We start from the raw sequence: 12176 nt of genomic DNA, 5'->3' as shown, positions 1-12176 counted from the left end.
GTGAACATAGGGGTGTGTGTATCTTTTTGAATTATAGTTTTGTCTGGATACATGCCCAGGAGTAGAATTGCTGGATCATATAGAGTTTTATATTTATAGTTTTCTGAGGAAACTCCGTACTGTTTTCCATAGTGGTTGTACCAGTTTATATCCCCAACAACAGTGTAGGAGGGTTCCCTTATCTCCACACCCTCTCCAACGTTTGTTCTTTGGAGACTTATTAATGATGTTCATTCTGACTGGTGTGATGTAGTACCTCGTAGTAGTTTTGATTTGCATTCTTTGCATTTCTCTAATAATTAGTGATGTGGAGCATCTTTTCACGTGCCTATTGGCCATCTGTATGTCTTTGGGGAAATATCTATTTAGATATTCTACTAATTTTTCAGTTAGGTTGTTTTTTTGTTGTTGTTGATTCGTACGCATTGTTTGTATATTTTGGAGATTAGGCCCTTGTCAGGTGCATTGTTTGCAACTATTTTTTCCCATTCTGTAGGTTGTCTTTTCAGTTTTTTAGTTTTTGTTTTTGTTTTTTTATGGTTTCCTTTGCTGTGTCTTTGGGCATATTTTAATTCCCCTCTCCTTGGGATGTCTAACAAAAAGCTTTATTTCATCTGAATTCCACTGGATCATCATATTGCATATATGAAAGAAAATGGGTTTATAATAACACTAAAAAACAGTATGAAGCAACATTGCTTATTAAATGTCTACTATATATACCAGCCAGTGTTAGGCATTTTAGTATATAATCTCATCTCTAAATCATTTAAGAACATTGTGAGATAGCCCCCCACAGCAATTTTTTTTTAAACTGGATGTTTATTCAAAGGTGACTTGAAGCTGTATTTGCATAATAAGAACTCTGCAGGAAAGGGAGGGAGCTGTAGGAAATTATGGGGGAGGAGTATGACTGAAGTCCTCCAAGCTGTCCCTTGAGGTCAACCCTCTTGTGCTCTCCAGGGACCAGAAAATCGGTCATGAGAAATGAGTCCTTTAGATTAAGCCTTCCCATCTTTGGGAGCCCTGCTTAAAATGCAAATGTACTTGAGGAGTAATTGATTGAGTAAGAAGTCAGTCATGAAATTATCTTTTTCTGAGCAGGAATGGAGCAGAATGAAGTGAGTGCTCAAGTGACTTTTTAAGGGAGATGAAGAAATGGTGATGGAAGTTTTCCTGCTAGTGGTAGTTCCTAAGGAATTAACTGGAGGTAGAATGGGGGACCTAGGGAGAGAAAAATTGGGTGGGGAGGAAGAATGGGAAAGAGAAGAGGGCCTGAGGCGCCTTGCTCATATTTACATTGGGACCCCAAGTTATGAAGGAAGTCCTGCTTGGCTCTGATCCCTCCCTCAGACAGTGCTTTGGTTCCCATTGGTCCTTTGTTGTGTGTTCCAGGAATGACTCTCAGCCCCATGCACAGGCTCAGCAGTGGGTGCTGTAGCTGTAGGGTGGGAGCCAGCAAATCTGTTACGGAGTTGCCTGGTAGGTGCAGGGGACAGGGATAGAGAAGTTGTCCCTGGATGGCAGCCCTTGAAGTAAATGTAGTGTGTATGTGTGCTTTCACCCTACTGTACACCCCCCTGGGCTGGAGAGAGGTTTATGAATGGGTAGAGGTTAAGAAAATACCATAGGAGTTCCTGTCAAGGCTCAGCGGAAACTATTACCTATGAGGACATGGGTTTGATCCCTGGCCTCGCTCAGTGGGTTAAGGATCTGGCATTGCCATGAGCTGTGGTGTAGGTCACAGGCGTGGCTCAGATCTGGCATTGCTGTGGCTGGGGTGTAGGCCAGTGGCTACAGCTCTGATTTGACCCCTAGCCTGGGAACCTCCATATGCCTCTATATGAGGGGTGAGGCCCTAAAAAAGACCAAAAAAAAAAAAAAAACCAACCAACCAAACAAAAAAAACCCCAAAAAACCCAGAAAATACAGTAGTTAATCTTTAGGGTCTAACACTTAGATTCAGGAAGAGAACTCTTAGTTCTTTCAACACAGATTATTGTATTTACATGTCCTCTTGAATCCAAGTTAGAAACTGATGCTAAAACTCAAAAATAAGTTTACCCTCAGGATTTACTGATTATTTCATTAGATATAGTTCAGACTTAAAGGGGTGTCCATCATTCACTATGTTACATGATGAAAACATTAGGGCTTCCATTCATGTTTATTTAGATGAACCTCTTTTCAGAATATCTGTTTCTTGTATGTTGACTTACATAATTGGGTGATAATACATGAATAGAAACATTTGGAGTACTGGCTTAAAAAAAAAGAAAGAAGTAGAGGAGAATGTAATCAAGTTTGGCAACCACTGGATTGGAAGCTCTGCTTGTTGAGAGGTAACACGGTATTGTGGAAACTGTAGAGGTTGGAGTCAGATATTCTTGAATCAAAATTTTGGCCTTAACACTTAGTGCTTATGACTTTACGTAGGTATGCATCTCAATTTTAATTAAATGTAAAATATGTTAGAATACTTTTCCCTAAAGTATGTTGGGATGGTTACGATGAGAAGATTTTTTTTACTGTCTTTCAGCTATTGATTTCTAGTGTGATACCCTTATGGTCAGAGAATATACCCTGTGTAATTTCAGTTCTTTTAAACCAATTGAGATTTGTTTTATGGCCCAGAATATGATGTGTCTTGGTGAATATTCCACGGGCACTTGATAAGGATGTGTATGCCGCTGTTGTTGGAGGGTGTGTTCTATTAATGTCAATCAGATTTTGTTGGTTGGAATGTTGTGCATTCCCCTGTCTCTGCTAATTTTCTATCTAGTAGTTCTAGCGTGCTGAGAGTGGAATGTTGTAGTCTCCATAGTGAGGTGATTTTTTTGGTAATGTGCCTGGCCTGTTGCCCCAAGTAGTGAGCATGGTACACCTCAGAGAGGGGAAACATTAACGTGTGCATAATATTAGGTCTTCAAATATTTTGCAAGGCTGCTTACTGGAAAATAGAGGTGGCCCTTCTGAGCAAATACATTGAAACCACAGTGGGAGATAAATGCTCTCATCTTATGGTGTCCCATGAATTCACTATTGAGTCTGTCACCATTAGCTCCATAGTTTTATAGAAAAACTATCATGCCTTTGTCACCCTCCTAGTTGTTGTGCAAGCTTGAACACCAGAACCTCCAACTCCTTCTTTATAAAATGAGTTGGATGGATAGGTTATTCTTCTAGTTTTTAATGACAGTCAGGTACAGATTCAATTATTTGGCCCTCTCTTTGGGCATGTTAGCACCTAGAAGTAACATGTTTTCACAATTCCCAGTAGCACATGTAAAATTATTTGCTGCCTGTTCTTTGGACAGATCCTTTCTTAAACCTCTTGGGAGGATACATACTAAGGCAGAAGAAAGAGGTTACATGTTAAGTGACAAAAAACAGCCTCAGGCTTTATACCTTAACAAAGCAGCCATTCATTAAAGTTACATTTTGTTTCTCTGTGCCTCATTTTCTGGAGAAAGTTGTCACCATCTTTGAGCTCCCCCCACCCACTCTGGGATTAAGAGAAACTAAAGCAGCTAAGCAGCTGTTGGTGTCAAAAAAGACAAATGAATGTGATTGCTAAAATATCAGTATTTACTAAGTCAGTGTTTGCTGTACTGCCATAGTAGACCAGGGCCACTATATTGTAGATGGGTCTCTGTTTAAATAGCATATTGCTGGAATTAAAAAATAAATCTGACTGAAAATTGATCCATTAGCTGGTGATTTTTGTATAGAACAGTTACATTGACTGTGATGGCTGTTATATTGAGATATATCTCCTCAGAATTTTACCTCCATTTTTTATTTACTTTTGCTTTTTTTTAAAAACTATATACTAATGCTTTTTCTTTTTTGTTGCTTTTCCCCTATTTATTATGCAGATTAAAATTTTCATTATTTTTCCTCCACTGGTTTGAAACATGTCGCAGTTCTGTTAGGCTTACGTTTAAACCTATATGCTCTAATTCATTTTACAAAAAATAAATCTGGCTGTTAGCAATGTTGTGAATCAAGGAAGTAGGAATTAATTCTGGTATCCAAAACCATGAGCACTGAACTCTGAAAAATGATTTGTTGTTATTGTTCTGTGACTATAGCCTGACATTTAATATTTACTTGTTAATTATGTTGTTATTAAAGGTTCTGGGGAATGATAGAGATGTGAAGGCTGATATAAATTTAAGTGAGTTAATTTAATCCATGCCCCAGCAGTGCAGACTTACTGTTACTGCATCTGTAATTAAAGTGAAGTTACTGCCAGTGGCTGAACTTGAGTTAGAAAATAAAATACCAGCAAAAATCAAAAGCAAAAAATAAACCCCCTTGTGAAACTAAAAAAAAAATCTATTAGAATAGCATGAATTAAAGATTCACCATTTCTTTAGTGAAATGAACTTTTATTTTCAGATATGGAAATAGACACTCCACCCACTCTCATCTCTTGACTCTTGTCACCACCTGTGGCAGTTCTAAATGAAAGACTGCCGAGGGAGGAAAAACTCTGAAACAGAAATACTGCTATCATTTAAAAAAATTAGGTCCTTTGGAAATGGTTTTTAGTTTTGGCTTCGCTATAGTCATACACAAAAGCTTTCATTGAGTATACTTGAATGTCGTCGGAGGATGCTAAGGAGCAGCTGTAGGGGATGCTGGTAGGCTTAGATCTCTGGTTAAAACATTGAAATTGTTTTGTCTAATCTCTTTTAAGTAAAAATGAATTTACATGTTAGCAAAGTGGGCTTCCTGTTACTCTTTCTCTTACCATATGTAGTATCCAGACGTCTACTGATGCCAAAAAGAAAAAAAAAAAATCAAATTAAGGCAGTTGTGATGTGGACATTGGATCAGGCTTCTGGAATTTTCAGTTCTTGGCTTGCCTTCCATTATTGACCTTGAGATGCATGCACGACACTCTGTGTCTTTGCTTTAGTTTATAGCTTTTTAAAAATAAAAATTATAATAATAAATTTAAACTTACATGATCTTGAGGTGGTCAAGAGCTCTGAAAAAAGTTTTGCATTTAAATACATTATAACTGGAAATGTATTAACAAATTTATAAGAAAATTTATTTCACAAAGAAAGGGAAAGTGATAATTATTGTATAGAAAATTCAGAAGTGCTTTTTGGAAAGAATAAGGAAGTATTTTCCAACTACTCCCATACATAATCTTTCTTTCATAGCCCTTCTTTCCCTTTAATTCCCTCAACTGTCTGGAGAACAGTGAAATTTCATGGGTAGATTTACTGTTTTCTTTGCTTGAAAAAAATATGTTTATATTTCTTTGCTTTGATTGTATTTTAAAGAAGCTGATACCTTTTGAGTAACTTTTTATTTTGAAATGATGTCAGACTTACCGAGAAGGTAAATGATTAGCTTAAAAAGTCTACTATATATACACTTAACCCAAACTCACCAAGGATTAACTATGTGCTTCATCTTTTAAAAGCTTTATTGAAGTATAGTTGATTTATAGTGTTGTGATAACTTCTGCTGTACAACAAAGTGATTCAGTTATACATTTACACATATCTATTCTTTTTCAGATTCTTTTTCCATATGGGTTATCACAGAATATAGGGTAGAGCTCCCTGTTCTATATGGCAGGTCTCCAGTGACCATCCATTCCATATACAGTAGTGTGCATATGCCAGGCCCAAACCCCCAGGCCAGCGCCCCACCCTGCCTTTCCCCTTTGGTAACCATAAGTTTGTTTTCAAAGGCCATGAATCTGTTTCTGTTTTGTCTTTCCCTCTTGTGTATATACTAATTTTTTTCTGAACTGTTGGACAGTTAGTTGGAGACTAACCCTTACGTATTTCAATATGTAGTTCCTAAAAACAAGGACATTTTCTTACATTAACCTTAATATAGCAATAAAAATGAATGCATTTAGTACAGTCCACAGTGTGATTTAAAATTAATCAACTGACCCAATAATGACTTCTGTAGCATTTTCCCCATACACTGGATGCATTATGTGGATAGTGTTTAAGTTTCGTGTCTCATTAGATTCTTTTAATTTGATTGAATTTCTCAACCTTATTTGTCATTTCATGACCTTGGTATTTTTGAAGTGTACAAGCGAATTATTTTTAGATTATACTTTTAACTTATGTTTGTCTGACATTTCTTCATATTTTATGCAGATATTTGTTTATTCATTTACTTATTCATTTATATTTTTATGAATGCAGATGATTCTTATTTAGTGGTTTATAAACTGTTTTACTACCAGTATTAATTCTGATGCTCAAATTCTCCCAAATGTGGTCAGTGGGAGCTCCTTCACATTTAGACATATCCTCATCATAATTTGAATGATTTACTTACTTTTGGGCACAACATGATGTTACAACTCATTTTGTATTTGCTCTGCTTCAGTCCTGGAATCAGCCAATCCACAAAGGAACTCCTAGTTCATTTTAAGGGAGAACAGTATTTAGATCTTGGTGTAAGCTATGCTCCTTGCTGCCGGATTGTAACTTTTAGGCCCTCAAGAAGGTCAGATCTAGAAAGAAAAAAAGTTAGGTGCAGACACGTTACACATGATTGTGTGTATACATATATACATAATATATGCGTATATCTGTCCATCCGTCCATCGAAAATCAAGAATCCTTACTGATACCAAGACTTTCAGGCCAGTATCACAGAGCATTTCTCTCATTGCCCCTTTCCATGTTTGTAACTCATTCACCATCTGTGGAAAAGCTGGCTTCCATTATTCTCAATATACCTACTTACTAGCTCAATCTTTAAAATTTTTTTAGAATTTCTAACCTGTACTGCTATGAAAAGGAAACCTAATTACTCAAGTTTGGTATTTGTTATGGTTCTTTTTGTCCTTAGTCTGAGGGTATGTAATGAAGGTACTGCATTCAAAAGTTACTTGGGCTAATTTTTTTCCTTTCTTCAGTGTAATCATGTTCCTCATTTGAAACCTAGCTGGGTCATGTGTGTCTGTTGTATTCCACCTAAGGATCCCTCTATTTATGCATGTTGATTTTATTTATTTGAAAATTCAAATATTACTATGGCTTCGAAAATGAACAATGTACCCAAGGATGTCTGGAGTCCAATTTTGTCCACCTGTTCACATCCTAGTTTGTAGTGCCTATAAGAAATGTGGTAAACCAGCGTGATTAGTTTCTGCTTTATCTTTCTTTTATTTATTTTGCAAAAATATGTATCTATATGTATATTTCCTTTTCCCATCCTTTCATACACGCAAGATGACATATGATATATATTTATGGCCTTTGCCTTTGTCACTTAGCAGTATTTTCTGGATATTATTACCTATCAGTTCATAGGGACCATCCTCATCTTTTACAGAAGCTTAGTATCCTGACTGGATAGCACATCGTTTATTTGGTTAATTTTCTAAACATTCACATGTGGGTTGTTTCTAGTGTTTGCAGTCAAAAATAGTGCTGTGTTGGGTAACTTTATATATTTTCATAACGTCGGAGGTATATATTTAGGATAGATACCTGGAATTGAGATTGCTATGTTAAAAGCTAAAAACATAAGTAACTTTGCTAGATGTTGCCAAATACCCCTCTGTAACTGCTGTACCAGTTTTCAGTCCTATCATTAAGTTATGAGAGAAACAGTTGTATTATGTCAGTGACATGATTTTATCAAATTTATCCTTTTTTTTTCCTGCTTTTTAGGGCCACACCCATGGCACATGAAGATCTCAGGCTAGGGGTCTAATCAGAGCTACAGCTGCCGGCCTACACCATAGCCATAGCAATGGAGGATCCAAGCTGTGTCACACAGCCACAGCAACACGGGATCCGAGCTGGTGTCTGCGACCTACGCCATAGCTCACCTCAATGCTGGATCCCCGACCCACTGAGCGAGGCCAGGGATTGAACCCACATCCTTATGGATACTAGTTGGATTCATTTCCTCTTTGCCACAATGGGAACTCCTAAATTTATCCTGCTTTTTAATAGTAAGTGGGCCATCAAGTAGAATGTCCTCTGTTTTCCCAATGTCACCTCTATTTTTGGTCCAGTTTAGCTTGGAAAATAAAGTGCTAAAATCAGCTTTTATTCCTCATTTATCTATGCAAAACAGTAGGACTTCACTGTGGCTCAGTGGTTCTCAAACTTGAGCAGGGATTGGAATCACCTGGAGTACTTGTTAAACCACAGATTGTGGCCCCACTCCCAGAAATTCTGATTCAGTAGGTCTCGGTGGGGTCAGATTATTTCCCTAATGTCAGGTGATGCTGCCGCTGCTGCTCTAGGGACCACATTTTGGGAACCACTAGTCCATGTTAATGGGACAGTTTATGGAGTATCTCAAGGAAACTGTAGGATCTTATGATTGACACTGTATATGAGTAATTGTATAGGATAGATAGCACTATGTCAGTACTACTGAAAAGACAAGATATTTTATAGACCTTTAAATCTCAGTGCTGAAAGGCAATAGGATAGTCTACCTTTATTTAGGCATGGTTTATTGGATCATTCATTAATCAGATTTTTTGGCTTTCAACCATATTTGCTGGAAAGTGCAAGGGCTTCTGTGTTACATATTGAAGAATTTTATTTAAGAAAAGTTAAATGTATTTTCCAAGATCCTACATTAAAAAAAAATAAAAGCCCTTGACTTCCAGACCTTTTGAATAACCGTGGTGGTTCTGTGCCTCTTCTGTGCATAATTGACTTTTATTGTAGGAGCTGAAAGTTAAAGCTGAAATTTAATTTCACGAACTTACTAATGGCCTTCATAACTGATAATGACATCTTGAAGACCTTGAGGTAACATGGCTGTTGGTTGAAACACTGTTTCTTTGGGTATTTATATTGCCTCATAATGATTGTATTACCTCATCCAAGATTGTAACCATAACTTGACTCAAATGAAACTACATCAGTCAATCAATCCTATTTAAATCAGCGTAGAATTGACTGGGGTACTCTGGTTAATTTCAGAGTGTAGTATGTCACAAGAGACCTAGTAGGAAACTGACCTCTGAAACCTGATGTTTTGTTTTGCCTTAAATATACTCTGGCATGTGAGATATGGTTATTTAAAGATACATAAAATGCAGATACTGAATTTTCTTATTTTGTTGTGAAGGTGATACCCGAAAACTTCTAATTTGGTGATAGTTAAAACTGGGAGCAGAGAAGGAATTTGAGAAATCTTGGTTTCCAAGCAACTGAACACAGAACATCAGATCCATGTACCACTTGCTTAATGTTAAGATGCCTGAAGTGTAAATAATTGAACTGAGATGAAAACAGCCATCATAGTTGGTTAAATTCTAAACTCCTTGACCTGAGTCATGGTCAGGTTAGTGAATAGAATGGGTACTTCTCCAAGAATCAGAGGCCACGTACGATTTCTGGCATACGCATGGATCTTGAAAATTTGACAGACTTAAATAAGCATTTACTTTTCAGGCTTTGGTATAGTGAATGTGGGAATCCTGAGCTATAACCTACCAGGAGGTGAATGAGCTGCAACAGAGCCTTGGCCTCTCTCCTTTCGCTTCCCCCATACAGGGCCTAAGGAGGGATTGCTGATATAAAAAATGCAAGGAGTAGTGTGCCGTAAGTTCATCAAACCCTGTAATAACTTTCACTTCTAATTCTCCCTCTGATATCACTCTTAAATATATTTTGAGTTTTTTCAGTCTAGTTTTACAACTTAAACTTGTCCTTTCATTTAAAATCATGTCCCGTGGTTTTACAGGTTAATGCTTTTTACTGTGGTACTACGTAGAGGGTAGCTGAGTTAAAAATGAATTCTTAATAACATAGACTTGAAGTCCTAAGGATAAAAATCAGATTGTTACAAGCAAACTATTACACACATAGAATTATACTGAAGATCATATTCCCTCTAGAAAATATTGGTATTTCTCTATTCTTGTGATACAGAAATTCTAAAATAAAGATTGATTTGTGGCCCAGAAACCATTATTATCGTTATTATGGTTAGCATATTTTGTAATTACTAAACTAGAGAGAAATGATGACAGGTATCTTAAGACTTTATGAGGAAGGAATCATAAAAAGTACTTTTTTTTTTCTTATTACGCCTGTACCTGTGGGATATGGCAGTTCTCAGGCCAGGGGTCGAATTGGAGCTACAGCTGCTGGCCTGTACCACAGCCACAGCAGCACTGGATCTGAGCCACATCTGTGACCTATACCACAGTTTGTGGCAATGCCAGATCCATAACCCACTGAATGAGGCCAGGGATTGAACCTGCATCCTCATGGATACTAGTCAGATTCTTAACCCATTGAGCCACAATGGGAACTCAAAGGTTATTTTTTATCAAGATCTATAATCTAGAAAGTAATTTTTTTTTTTTTTGTCTTTTTGTTGTTGTTGTTGCTATTTCTTGGGCCGCTCCTGCGGCATATGGAGGTTCCCAGGCTAGGGGTCGAATCGGAGCTATAGCCACCGGCCTACGCCAGAGCCACAGCAACGCGGGATCCGAGCCGCGTCTGCAACCTACACCACAGCTCATGGCAACGCCGGATCGTTAACCCACTGAGCAAGGGCAGGGACCGAACCCGCAACCTCATGGTTCCTAGTCGGATTCGTTAACCACTGCGCCACGCCGGGAACTCCCTAGAAAGTAATTTTTATATTTGAAGACTTTGGCAATTAGATGGGAATAAAGGAAGGTTCCTGCCTATAGCTAGTTCTGTTATGTAACAAAATTCCTCTAAGAGATGGCTGATAAATATTTTTGAAATTCTATAGTAGTTAAAGGATCACTGTATCTGCATTTCAAGTACAAATGTTTTTAAAAAGAATTATTTACACATATATGCTAAATTGATTTTAAGATGCATGATTCTGTAGGAGCAACATTTTTACCTACAAGTTGCTAACTCCGTAGTATTTCTAATTGTCTGCAGATTTAAAATATGTATGGAAGGAGGTGAGTTCTGTATATGCCTTGCAGTGCAGTAATTCAAAAATAGGAATCTTTGGCTGAAAAAGTTTTTAAGTGAAATGTTAGGAGGTAATTTTTTGTGTTAATATTAGAGTTACAACGTTTTGAAATGTATTAAATTTTCCTGAAGTAAAATCTGTTGCTTCAAAAAAAAAAAAAAAAAAGGAAAAAAGGATAGGGACACAGATTGTATTGCACAGTTCATTGTGGGAGTAACAGCTTTTCTAGTGTACGTGAATTATTAACCTTCTGCTCTGTGTGCTCACCAAAATCCACAGTTCCAGTGTTAGTCTACCTGAAAAATTCAAATACCTCTAAACTTGTTTTGAACTTGTTGTGCTAATGAGATGTGTATCTGCCCAATATAAAGTGGCACCGGGTTTATCCAGTTCTGTCCATTGAGTACAGTTTTGTAGGGAGACTCAACAGCACAGCATGGCAGCATTTTTGGTTCTGTTTTACAACCAGTGGAATTGTCTTTTGCATTGTGGTTTTTCTGTTGTGTACAGTATTTCATATAGCTTGCTTTGACCAGCAGTTGAAAAATACAGTTTGAGGTGGAAACTGGGTAAAAGAATAATTGGATACTAGAGGTGAAGGAATGTATTTTTCAACAAGTGAAACAGTACTTATAAGCAGAAGACAAAGGAAAATAAGATCCAATGTTAAAGTATAGCAGCGATCACGAGCATATTTAGTGCCCAGATCTGATTTCTAATATTGTTCTCCAATAAGAGGAATCAGGACGGTTTGGAGACACAGCTGATTTCTAGAACTGGGGCAAGAATCACACAGGATGAGCCTGGAGTGTTTTGTTGTACCAGAGAGTAAGGATGTTTTCATATAAAACAAACAAACAAGTAATTTGATGGGATTATGTCAGAGGAACACAGGAGCTAATGCAGAGATCTCCCAGTGCCTAAGGGTAGAATAAATCGAATAATAACAAAAAAGTTGTATTAGATCATAACACAAATTAAATATTAATGATTCCATACTAATATAAGTAAATGATTCAATGCTTTAATAAACAGGGGAGAAGAAACAAATGCAGAGAAGAATTCCACATAATTTGTGTACTCTGCCCTAAAGGAGGGGGTGTGTTACCCCCCACTTTGTAAGTGTGGGCTGCTCACAGAGCTTCCTTTCAAAGGCCACATTATAGTAAAGGATTGTGTGGAGAAGAGTAACTCTGCAGTGGGTAAGCCTGACAAACCTTGTTTGAGCCAAGTGA

The 12176-nt window shown here is 37.3% G+C and overlaps 1 protein-coding gene across 7 annotated transcripts in view; it reads left to right on the top strand.

Moving 5' to 3' along the window:
* SH3GL2 (SH3 domain containing GRB2 like 2, endophilin A1) overlaps nucleotides 1-12176 on the top strand; it is a 203441-nt gene that overhangs the window by 78889 nt on the left and 112376 nt on the right. The window lies entirely within an intron of this gene.

This window comes from Sus scrofa, chromosome 1 (genome assembly GCF_054392235.1).
Source record: "Sus scrofa isolate SSC_HxYL_T2T_F1_AM1 chromosome 1, Sscrofa_HxYL_maternal_Yorkshire_Landrace_v2.0, whole genome shotgun sequence".
In the NCBI taxonomy this organism is placed as follows: Eukaryota; Metazoa; Chordata; class Mammalia; order Artiodactyla; family Suidae; genus Sus; species Sus scrofa.
Note: the sequence above shows the minus strand (reverse complement) of the source record. Positions and strands in the feature narration are given on the sequence as shown.